Raw genomic sequence first — 12,822 nt, 5'->3', positions numbered from 1 at the left:
ACAACGACGACGTCAATTATTTCTGTTGGTGTATTGTAGTAATTAGTAAATGTACAAGGACTATTATGTAAAATGGAGAAGATAAAAGAGAAGAGAATGACTATGGGGAGATTGCCCAGCCAGAAAATTCCCCAAACTACACCATGGTATACAAAGCTAGGGTTAGAGTTGTTGCCGGAGCTCGCGCGGTGGCCGGCGCGTGAGACCGCCGCGCACGCCGACGGCGAAGGCGAGGCCGCTCGTGAGAGGCCCTACGGGAGGCGCAGGCGCGCGCGCGGCGCAAGAGGCGCTGCAGGCGAGGCTGCGCAGCTGTGCGCAGGCGTGAGGCGGTGCTGCGGGCGTGCGCGAGTGTGAGGTGGTGCTGCGTCGCAGGCGTGTGGGCAAAGGCCGTGCGGGCGGGCGCTGAGGAATGCTTGTGCAGTGCTGCAGTGGTTCAGGGAAGGCTGCGTGTGAAATTGTGATTGGTTTTTGCTAGTGGTGATTGGTTGGTGCGTATGAAGGCTACAAGCTGTTGATTGGTTGCTAGTGGTGATTGGTGCTTTGGGGAAGAAGTCTAGTCCGTTGTGCTTGTGCTAACGGGGAGCTGCTGCTGTGCACGGACAGTGAAACAGAGCTGCTGCTAGCTTGCTTGCTGTGTGTGCTCGAGGAAATTCTTGGGCATGAAATTCAAGAGAGAAAAAAGGTGGTGCTGAAGAAGTGGCAGAGGAGATGGAAATGGAGGGCAAATTGAAGATAAAGGTGGAGGAATTGAAGGCCTTGAGTGCTAAGAAGATAGAGATGGAATTGAGGGTTCGGTTTTTAAAAACATTGATTGAAGCCAAAATAGAGTCATTGGAGGCTGAAGTGTTGGTGAATAAGAATGAGTGTGATTTGGTGAATGATATGGCGAGGTTGGTGGCTTTGGTTAAAAAAGGGAAACTGGAGGCTGAGGTGTTGGAGAAGAAGAGGGAGTGTGATTTGGGGAAGGAGAAGGAGGAGATTTCTATCACCACCCCAGCTGGTCCTGCAGCTGTCATTGGTAACTTTGGTAACAACGCCAACTATGTCCACATGGGCGAAGGTACTCAGGCATAGGCACTTGCATCATCATATAGGCATCATATAGAATGTGTCGTAGATTCAGGGACATCCAAGCATGTTACGGGCATGTCTAGTTCTTTCAAAACATACAATCCATATACTCATTCCGAGTCTGTTCAAATTGCTGATGGCACATCCCGACAAATTCATGGTGTAGGGTCTATAGAGTGTACACCATCTCTTAGCCTGTCATCGGTCTTGCATGTTCCATCATTTCTAGTAAATCTTCTTTCTGTAAGTTCTATCATTGATCAATTCAAGTGCACAGTAACTTTTGATGAAAACTCATGTGTCTTTCAGGAGAGGGGGACTGGGAGAGTGATTGGGACTGGAGTCAGGCGTGATGGGTTGTGGTTTGTCAATCAAGAGGAGTCAGCATTAACAACAGTTGTTAAAAGAGATGTGAATGAAATCCTGCTACTCCATCGTCGGTTAGGACATGTGCCTTTTGAGAGCTTGAGCAGATTGCACCCTGATGCTTTTAAGAAGGTAGATAGAAGTAAGCTTCTATGTGATGCATGTGAATTTGGCAAGCATACAAGATCAGTTTACCCCAACATTGGTCTTCGTAGTTGCGAACCCTTTATGTTGATACACTCTAATGTTTGGGGTCCCTGTTTAGTCACATCTGTAAGTGGATTCAAGGGATTTGTCACCTTTATTGATTGTTATACCCGTATGACATGGATCTATATGATCAAGGGTAAGAATGAAGTTCTCCAATGCTTCCAAAATTTTCATAAGCTGGTCGCAAATCAATTTAATGCGAAGGTCCGGATTATCCGCACTGATAATGGAAAGGAGTATGTGAATAATAATTTTGGTGCATACACTTCTGATCATGGGATTATACATCAAACCACTTGTCCTGGTACTCCACCGCAAAATGGTGTAGCTGAGAGGAAGAATCGACATTTGTTGGAGGTTGCAAGGTCTCTAATGTTCCAGATGAATGTGCCTAAATACCGTTGGAGTGAGGCTGTGATGACAACGGTATATCTCATCAATCGTATGCCATCTAGGATACTTGGCATGAAGTCACCTGCCGAGCTCATGTTGGGACGTCGAGAGTTTAAAGTGCCTTCTAAGGTGTTTGGTTGTGTTTGTTTTGTCAGAGATCACAGGCCTTCAGTGGGAAAATTGGACCCACAAGCGTTGAAGTGTATCTTTGTTGGCTATTCATCTACACAAAAGGGATATAAGTGTTGGGATCCCATTGGAAAAAGACTGTTTGTGAGTATGGATGTAATATTCCGTGAAGAAGAACCATACTACACAAAAAGGTGTGATATTGATCCATTCTTGGAGGAGTTCTCTTCAGTCACTGAGAGTGACAGTAGAGAAGGGGGGAATGAGTATGGTGAGAATGGTGATGTGCAGAATGATGGTGTGACTCATGAAAAAGTAGTTGTTGGGACAATCCCATGTCCTATAAATGAGTATGGGGGTTCAGGAGATTTAGCGAGTGAGGCTTCAGAAGGTGTGATTGTTGGTGGTGCAGAGGATGTTGAGGCTTTAGGAGGTGTGAGTGGGGATCATGATGATCCAAGTATTGACGGTCAGGAAGGGATGAATGATGGTGAAGCTGTAGTTGTTGGGGTAATCCCATGCCCCACTAAGGAGAAGGTGAATTAGAAGCGGGGGGAGAAGCAGGAGAAGAAGGTGGATGAAAAGCAGGAGGGGCGCCCCATAGTGTATTTTCGAAAGAGGACTAAGAAGCCGGGGGAGCAACCACAACCCGAACAAGCTGAAGCTCCAGTTCCATATCACTCCTTGGACTCCTCTCCATCGAGCCTGCCACCCCCAGCTGGTAATATTTCTCCCACCTTTGAACCTGTAGAGTTACCCCTTGCACAAAGTAGAGATTATAGAGTCAATACTGGAAAACCTCCTGTTCGTTATGGCTATGTGTAAGGATCGATTAAAACAACCTTAACCTATGCAAAGCTAGTAAGGCTCAATTCACCAACCGGCTAACTAAGCAAACTACACAAGCTATCAAAGATACAACAAGATATGAAACTAAGCAAGGTAGAGCTAAGGTATGATCTCTAAGGTCAAGCACATGAATAATTGCATGAAAGTAATTGCTTGAAATGAAAGAGTGGGCAAGAGACAACCGGATTTTTTTCCCATGGTGTCGATGTGTTGGCACACACCCCTAATCCACGTTGTGAAACTAATCAAGAATCTTGACTTTGCCATTTTCCCTCTTGATGACGGATGTATACTCATTAATGAGGTTAGTAAACTCATATGGGTCAAACTCATCATCACTATCATCTTCACTCTCACATACCTTAGAGTTACCTTTGGCCATGAGGCACATGGGCGGTGGACGTAGCGATGGTTCTTCATTTGTGAGAGCGATGGTGATGATGTCTTCTTCATCACTTGAATCTTCGCTTGATGAGACATCGGTTACCCATTCTTGTTTTTCCACCAAGAAGCTTCTCTTGGTGTGGCCTTTCTTCTTTGGGAAGAGTTTGGTTTTCTTGTCATGACTCGTCTTGTTCCCAAGCTTTTTGTTCTTGTTCTTCTTTTCATCTTCATCATCATCACTTGAATCATGGCGATGTTTGCTCTTGTTGTCCTTCTTTCTCTTGTCCGGTTTGGGGCAATCGGGAGAGATGTGACATTTTTCTCCACAATTGTAGCATGTTTTGTACTTGACATCTTCCCTTGGCCAGAACATTCTTCTTTTAGGGTCAAAGTTGTAACCCTTCTTGTTTATCTTGTCACTCAAGCGTGTGAACTTTCTCATCATGAGAGCAAGTTCTCCATATTCATCATTAGATGAGCTTTCATGGTGATCTTCTTCTTCATTGCTTGAGCTTAATTCTTACTTGATCATCTTGAGCTTGCGGGGCTTGTTGGCCTTAGTTTTGAGAGCAATTGACTTGCTTGTAGTTGGCTCTTCGGACATACCAAGGATACCCATTTCATGAGCGCGAATTTTGCCCACAAGCTCTCCCACTTCCATCGTATCAAGATTCTCCTTTTGAAGCATAGCATTGATGATGTTGTACTTGGGTTTCGGAAGGAGCATAAGAATCTTGCGGTTGATGGAGCCACTGTCAATTTTAGAAACTTCAAGAGCATTAATGTCCTTGACAATGACATTCAAGCGAGAATACATATCATTGCAATTTTCATTAGCTAGCATTTTAAAGGAATCATACTTAGCTCTAAACAAGTGATATTTTTGTTCACGAACTTTTGTGGAGCCTTCATGAATTTCAATTAGCTCTTTCCAAATATCACTTGCTAAGTCCATGCCATTTACTCTAGCAAAGACTTCCTCACTAATGGCTTCGAAAATTGCATTTATAGGCTTAGCATTCCACTTTAATTGTTCCGAAGTGGGAGTTCCGGTGAATTCGATCTTAGTTGCTAACCACACTTCGGGGGCAATCGCATCAAGGTATGCGGCCATGCGAACTTTCCAATAGGCAAAATTCTTGCCCTCGAAGTGAGGCGGCGAACCACCCATCTTGGCCATAGCTCTAGGCGGTGAAGCCTAATGATCCAAACAAGCAATGAGGCTCTGATACCAATTGTAAGGATCGATGGACCAAGAGGGGGGGTGAATTGGGCCTTTTTCAAAATTCTAAAATAATTAAAACAACCATAACCTATGCAAAGCTAGTAAGACTCAATTCACCAACCGGCTAACTAAGCAAACTACACAAGCTATCAAAGATACAACAAGATATAAAACTAAGCAAAGTAGAGCTAAGGTATGATCTCTAAGGTCAAGCACATGAATAATTGCATGAAAGTAATTGCTTGAAATGAAAGAGTGGGCAAGAGACAACCGGATTTTTTTCCCGTGGTGTCGATGTGTTGGCACACACCCCTAATCCATGTTGTGACACTCACTAAGAGTCTTGTCACCTCCCATATCACCGAGACTTGGGCGCTCACTAAGAGTCTCCATTCACCATCCCCGCGTGGTGGAGCTCAAGCCACGTACAAACTTCTTCGGGCTCCCACAATTCTTGGCAAGCTCCGGAAGAAACACCTTCAATCACCAAGATCGCCTAGGTGCTGCCAATCACCAAGAGTAATAAGCTAGGGCCTTCACTTGAGCAAGAACCGATCACCAAGAATGGATGCACACAAGCTTCTCTCTACTCAAGTCCTTAGTCTTGCTTCTTGAATGATTGAATGAACAAATGTGTGGAAGATGAAGCTCAAGATGGCTCTCAACAATATATGAGTGTATGAATGTTGCCTGGTATCAAGAGAGCTCAAAATGACCCATTGGAGGAGTATATATAGGCAGCTCACACGAATAAAGCCGTTGGAGAAAAACTGCCAGAAAACTGCTTAGCGCCGGTTAATCCGACGAACCTCCAATAGCCAGCGTCGGTTTAACCGATGAATGTAAACTGCCCATTTGGAAAACTAGCCGTTACAACTTGGGTAGATTAACCGACGTATCATCGGTTTAACCGGTGAGTGTAGTTGTCCACTGATCAACTGAAAAACCAACCCTCTGGACAACTGCACCGACGTTAACTCAAATCCATCGTCGGTTTAACCGGTGAGTATAACTTCTGAAATCCCTGAGAAAACCAACTCATTGGACCAATGCACCGACATTAATTTTCAAATAGCGTCGGTTTAACCGGTGAATAGAACTTGAAACACCCTGGAAAACCAACGTTCTGGACAATTGCACCGACATTAATTCAAACATCGTCGGTTTAACTGGTGTATAGAACTTGTCCAGACTCTGCTAACTTCGTTTAACCGTTGTATAGAAAGTTGGAGTCGTCGGTTAAACTAGTGTATAGACTTTTTCTGATTTTGCCTTTTTTGATTTGAGTCTTGAATGAAATCCAAATATTCTTGAGATATAAGTTGAAAACCACTTATTTGAACTTCTAGGAACCTGAATGACCATAGTGTGCATCCATTTTTGATTGACCATGTCCATGCTCAAGTTACTTGGCCTTAACCCCTCTTAATAGTGCGACCTCTACAAAACTATAAAACCTATACTAATCTAAGTGTCCTTCTCAACCTTGCGACACTTAGGACTAGAAAGATCCTTAGTCTTGTTATATATTTGAGTTGAATACTGAGATCGCCTTTTTGAATAATGAAATTGAGGGGCCTCTTTGACATATGACCAAATGAGCGATAATAATTCATTAAGCTGCACAAACTCATTAGTCACAATAATGGTTGTCATTAATCACCGGAACATACCTAGAGGGCCTAGATGCTTACACTATGAACATGACATTGCTAAGTATGTTTCATACTCTAGTATCTCTCCTGCTTATAGGACATTTATTGCATCATTACAAGCAGTGCCTATTCCGAAAGACTGGAGGTGTGCTAAGCAAGATCCAAAGTTGAAAGATGAAATGAAAGAAGACCTACTTGTCCTTCAAAAAAACAAGACATGGGAATTTGTTTATCTTCCAAAAGGAAAAAAGGCAGTTGGTTGCAAGTGGGTATTCACGGTGAAACAGACTCCTGAAGGAAAGATGGATAGGTACAAAGCAAGATTGGTTGCAAAGGGGTACAACCAAACATATGGAATTGATTATGATGAAACTTTTGCACCTGTGGCAAAAATGGGCACGGTGAGGACATTGATATCATGTGCAGCCAACTTTGGTTGGCCACTTCATCAGCTAGATGTGAAGAATACATTTCTTCATGGGGATCTGCAAGAAGAGGTATATATGAAAATTCCACCTGGGTTTGCGAATGAACAAACTCTTGGGAAGGTGTGCAAACTCAAGAAGTCACTCTATGGTTTGAAGCAGTCACCACGTGCATGGTTTGATAGATTCAGGCGAGCAGTGTGTGATATGGGGTACTCCCAATGCAATGGAGATCATACTGTTTTTTACAGACATCAGGGCTCTCGTATCACTATCCTGGTGGTATATGTTGATGATATAGTGATCAATGGGGATGATGTAGAGGAGATAAAAAAATTAAAGGAAAGACTAGGTAGAGCGTTTGAGGTAAAGGATCTTGGACCACTTCGATAGTTTCTTGGGATTGAGATTGCTAGGTCATCAAAGTGAATTATTCTCTCTCAATGAAAGTATGTCCTTGATTTGTTGGCAGAGACAGGGATGCTTGGGTGTCGTCCATGTGGATCACCCATTGACAGGAATCACCAAACCTGTGCTGAGTCAGGTGACCCTGTGGATCGGGAGAGATATCAGAGGCTAGTTGGTCGGTTGATATATATTTGCCATACTAGGCCTGACATTGCCTATGCAGTGAGTGTGGTGAGCAGGTATATGCATGATCCTAGAACTGGGCATCTGGAGGTGGTTTATCAAATCCTGAGATATCTAAAGGGAACTCCTGGTAAGGGGCTGTGGTTTAGAGGACACTGCCACCTGAATCTAGAAGGGTATTGTGATGCTGATTGGGCAAGCAGTAGGGATGATCGAAGATCCACATCTGGATATTGTGTGTTTGTAGGTGGTAATCTTGTTTCATGGAGAAGCAAGAAGCAAGCTATGGTGTCTCGGTCTACTGCAGGGGCCAAACATAGAGCGATGGCCTTGACTTTGTGTGAGATGATGTGGCTGAAGAGTCTTCTGAAGGAGCTACGGGTGTTGAAGAATGAGACTATGTTGCTTCATTGTGATAATGTGGCAGCAATCAATATAGCAAATAATCTAGTTCAGTTTGACCGAATGAAGCACGTGGAGATTGACAGGTTCTTCATCAAAGAGAAGATGGACAGTGGGGCTCTAAAGCTAGAGTATGTCAAGTCCCGTGATCAACTAGCTGATTGTCTCACAAAGGGTTTAGGTCCTAAGGATAATGAGTTGGCATGTAACAAGATGGGCATGTTGAATATCTTTAGCCCATCTCGAGGGGGAGTGTTGGTGTATTATAGTAATTAGTAAATGTACAAGGACTATTGTGTAAAATGGAGAAGATAAAAGAGAAGAGAATGGCTATGGGGAGATTGCCCAGCCAGAAAATTCCCCAAACTATAACAATTTCCTTGCCGGCATAATGCATCATCCACGAGGTCGCCTTCTTATCCAGCTCCTCGCCGTCGCCGTGATCGCCGTCGCCTCCCTCGGTGCCGTGGGGAGATGAGGACGATCGCCCGATATTTTTAAACTACACATGCTAGGCCAAGGGGAACTACACCGACGACAGCCCCTACAGGAAGAACCTCGCCGAGCTCATCAACAGCACGATGTCCCACTCGGCAGCCGTCGACAACTGGTGGTTCCGCAACCGCACCGTCGGCACGGCGCCTCGCCATGTGCTTCGCCGACTCCAAGCCGGACTGGTGCCGGAACTGCCTCGCCGGCGCGATCCTCGACAGCTATGGCTACTCCCTTTTGTCCCCCATGTGCGATGGCAGCCGGGACGTCGGCTTCCTCAGCTCCGACGGCTGCGTCGTCCGATATGCCGGCGGCGCGCCCTTCTTCAGCTCCGCCGACTCCACCGCCAGGCTCGTCTTGCCGACACCTCCCTCATGGCGCGCGGCCGACATCTTCGCCATGAAGAAGGTGCAGCGGGGCCTGCTGAGCCAGCTCGCGGCGATGGCCGGCGATGACGCACGCAGGTTCGCGGCCGGGAGCCATGGGTACAACGACACCGTCCTGGTCACCTAGAAGGTCATGTACGGGATGGCGCAGTGCACCAGGGACATGCCGCCGGGCGAGTGCACCGGCTGCCTTATCGACCACCTCGCCGTGATGTACAGGGAACTAAGCATCATCGACAGCGAGGGAGACTCCATCATGGGGTTAAGCTGCTACCTCAGATACCAGGTGAACGAACCCATCCACATCACCGGAATGGAGGCGGTGCCACTGCCGCCGCCGCCGCCGCCTGCGGAGCCTCCAACAGGGTCTGCGCCTCCTCCGCTGCTCGGCAATAGCAAGACACCGGCCTTGATGGCTGCTCTGATGGCTGCGGCTGCCGTCACGCTCCTCAGTGCTGGTGTTTAATCTTGTCGCATCGCATGCGTGTTTATGGATGTTTATTCAGCATGTTCAAGATTTTTCCTTTTTTCCTAAAGCAATATCTGGATATAAATCATAGCATGGAATGTATGATTCATGGTCCATTTATGTACTACGTACTCGATCTCAACGAACTCATATGCAGCCGTATATATAGTATACTCCCTCCGTCCCAAAAAACAAGTCATCCTAAGAACGTGTGTGTGTTTAAATTTTAAACTGCAATCACTCAGTTCTGTAACCGTAGATGTATTGTGACTATATTTGCTATGTCAGTAAGGAAGGTGGTTATGTCTTGAGCACCTGTGCCCATCCTAACGTCTCCTGTCTTCCTCCCTCGCTCGACGCCGGCCGCCAGGACGGCGTCGCGTCCTCGCCGCCTGTAACGAACATGGCACCATTTATGCCATTTCGAGTGATTTTGGTGATCGAATGACAATGCAATCAATGGGACTAATGGTTTTGTTATGTGAACATTTCTAGATCCCAGGGATGAAGTAAAAAGGCCATGCAAAGCAAAACATGAAGAAAGAACTCAAAGAAACGCTGAATTGGACAAGATCTACTGAAATTAGTAGCACCGGAAGAACCGATGCCTAGAGCATCGGTGCATCCGATGGTTGTCGGAAGATCCGACACCCTGGCTTTGGCATAAGCCTGTGTGCCTCTGGAGATTAAGTGAAGAAAGAAGTGAAGCACCGGATGAACCGACGATGTCAAGAGAGGCATCGGTGCATTCAACATACTATGTTCCAGAGACGTTGTCAAGCGTGCAGCAGCCAAGTCTTCAGCACCGATTGAACCAGTGGTGCGTCGGAGCAAGGCATCGGAACAATGACGTCCGCAAGGGCAACGGCTATATGGAGATCAAGATGCACCGGTTGAACCGACACTAGGTCATCGGTTAAACCGGTGGTTACCAACTCAGCTGCAGAAGCGTCAGAGAAGCCAACGGCTAGTTTCAGCTTGTGAGTGACCGGAAAAACCGATGCAGAAGCACCGGAAGTTTCGATGCCCACGCAGAAAAGGTGCTAACAGCTACAAACGGCTAGTTCGAGTTGGTGGCCTATATATATGAGCTCCCCCGGCCATTTGAAGATTGTTTGAGTTGCTGAACATCCCACACACATCCAAGAACATCTCCAAGCCATCCAAGAGTATAGAGATCAAATCCTTAGTCCTTAGCATAAGCTTTGTGAAGTGTTAATGCAAGGTTAGCTCTTGAGTGAGTGATCAAGTAAGGTTTAGATCCTTGTGCTGTGGTTCTAGAGTGAACCATCCTTGTATCTTGGTTCTCCGGCCATCCTTGGAGCCTTGGTGGCTCGCCGGCAAGTCAACGACCCTCCGGCTGGCGTCGATGACATTGTGCGGGGGACGGAGACCCCTCCTTCGTGGGCAATCTCCCTTAGTGAAGATCGTGATCAAGGTGACCGTGATTGTGTTCACGGAAGAGACTTGATTGTCGGGAAGCGATACTCTTCGTGAGTGCTTCAACAACGTGGATGTAGGGGTGCCTTTGTAGCAATTCGAACCACAGGATAAATTCTCGCGTCAAGAGTTTGCTTCCTTTCATCCCTATCTTAAGCTTCCGCATTGCATATTGCAACTTGTGTGCCTTTACTTTCTTAGTGTAGTATCTTGCTAGGATTGGCTATAGGTTGCAAAACTCTTTTGGGATGAGGGTTTCACACTAAGGTGAACCGTAGTTGCACATCTAGATAGTTTGTTTTAATTTAAGTTTTGTGCAAACTAGTTGGAGCCATAGGTTAAGGTCTTTAGAGTGCCTAATTCACCCCCTCCCCCTCTTAGACTAGAGCACCCGATCGCTTTCACCGCCGCCGGGAGCCGAGCCCCCGGCCTCCCGTCCACCACAAGTACGCTCTGTGCCGCACGAACTCTGACAATCTGGTATCAGCTATGTCTAGTTCGATCCCGGGCTCCTCTGTTCCGGCCACAACCGCCGCTGGCTACTCTGCCGCCGCCGCAACATCCAACGCCGCTCCGGCCACCGCAATTGCCGCAAGCTCCGCGCCCAGCGCGACATCACCCCTCTTCACCCAACCCCCCACCACCACCACTGCATCGCCGGCAACCACTGTTAGAAGCGACGGCGAACAAAATGATGAAAAATAGAAAGATCAAACCATAGAAAGACATGGGGATTTAACGTGGAAAACCCTCCAATGCGAAGGGTAAAAAACCACGGGCGCTAGCCAGCAAGAACTTCACTATATCGGGTGTTTGTGTACAACGCCTAGCGGCGGCTTACAAGAGGAAAATAGGATTGATATTCTCCGGTGAAACCTATGGGTTAGATATATAGGAGAGTCACGTGGTCTCCTTAACTTCTACTAGCAATGTGGGATTAAAAGTTTGCACCACATGGGCCTTAATGGGCCAAGCCTAAATTCCAACAATCTCCCATCAGAATTTGGATCACAATATAACATACTCCACCTTGAGACAAATTCCTTCTTGTAGCATATCAAAATCATCACCTGAACACAACAAAGAACAGAACTTCTGGCGCCAAATAGTCTCTTGGGCTAAACTGTCAAACCAACTAAGCTTGAGCAAAGCTCAAACTTAGCTACAGGAACTTGTTTAGTCATCATATCAGCTGGATTATCATGAGTACTGATCTTGCATACCTTCAATTTACCTTGTGAAATAACATCACGAACATAATGATACTTGATATCAATATGCTTTGTCCTTTCATGAAACATCTGATCTTTAGTGAGGCAAATAACACTTTGACTGTCACAGAATAGATCAATGCAAGAATCAACTCCACACAGCTCAGCAAACAAACCTTTCAGCCAAACTGACTCCTTGCACGCTTCAGCAATAGCCATATATTATGCTTCTGTGGTAGACATAGCAACAACAGGCTGCAAAGTAGCCTTCCAACTCACAGCACAACTGCTAACAGTGAATACATAACTTGTGAGTGACCTGCGCCTATCCAAATCAGTAGCATAATCTGAATCCACATAACCAATGAGTCCCTGATCAGTTCTCCCAAACTTCAAACAAGAATCTGCTGTTCCTCTGAGGTACCTGAAAATCCACTGAACTGCCTTCCAGTATTCTTTACCAGGATTAGACATGTATCTGCTAACCAAACTCATAGCATATGATAAATCTGGGCGAGAGCAAACCATGTCATACATCAAAGAACCAACAGCACTAGAATATGGGACTTTTGACATGTATTCAACATCCTCCTCAGAACTAGGGCACTGAGCAGCTGACAATTTAAAGTGAGGTGCAATAGGAGTACTAACTGGCTTTGAATCATGCATATTGAAATGCTGAAGAACCTTGTTAATGTAATTATGCTGACTAAGAAATAATAAACCAGATTTTCTATCTCTAGTAATCTCCATACCTAGAATTTTCTTAGCAACACCAAGATCCTTCATATCAAATTCACTACTCAACAATTTCTTTACTGTAGTGATTTCTTTTCTGCTCTTGACAGCAATAAGCATGTCATCAACATATAACAACAAGTATATAGGTGATTCCTCAACAATCTTAATGTAAACACAGCTATCATATTCAGATCTTTTAAAATCATGTAACAACATAAATGAATCAAACCTCTTATACCACTGACGAGGAGACTGTTTGAAACCATACAAGGACTTCTTTAATTTGCAAACATAATTCTCTTTGCTTGGCACTATGAATCCTTCTGGCTGATCCATGTAAATTTCCTCCTCAAGCTCTCCATGTAAAAATGCAGTCTTCACAT

The sequence above is a fragment of the Panicum virgatum genome, chromosome 8N (genome assembly GCF_016808335.1).
Source record: "Panicum virgatum strain AP13 chromosome 8N, P.virgatum_v5, whole genome shotgun sequence".
Taxonomy (NCBI): Eukaryota; Viridiplantae; Streptophyta; class Magnoliopsida; order Poales; family Poaceae; genus Panicum; species Panicum virgatum.
The sequence above is the reverse complement of the archived record's forward strand: the minus strand, read 5'-3'. Positions refer to the sequence as shown.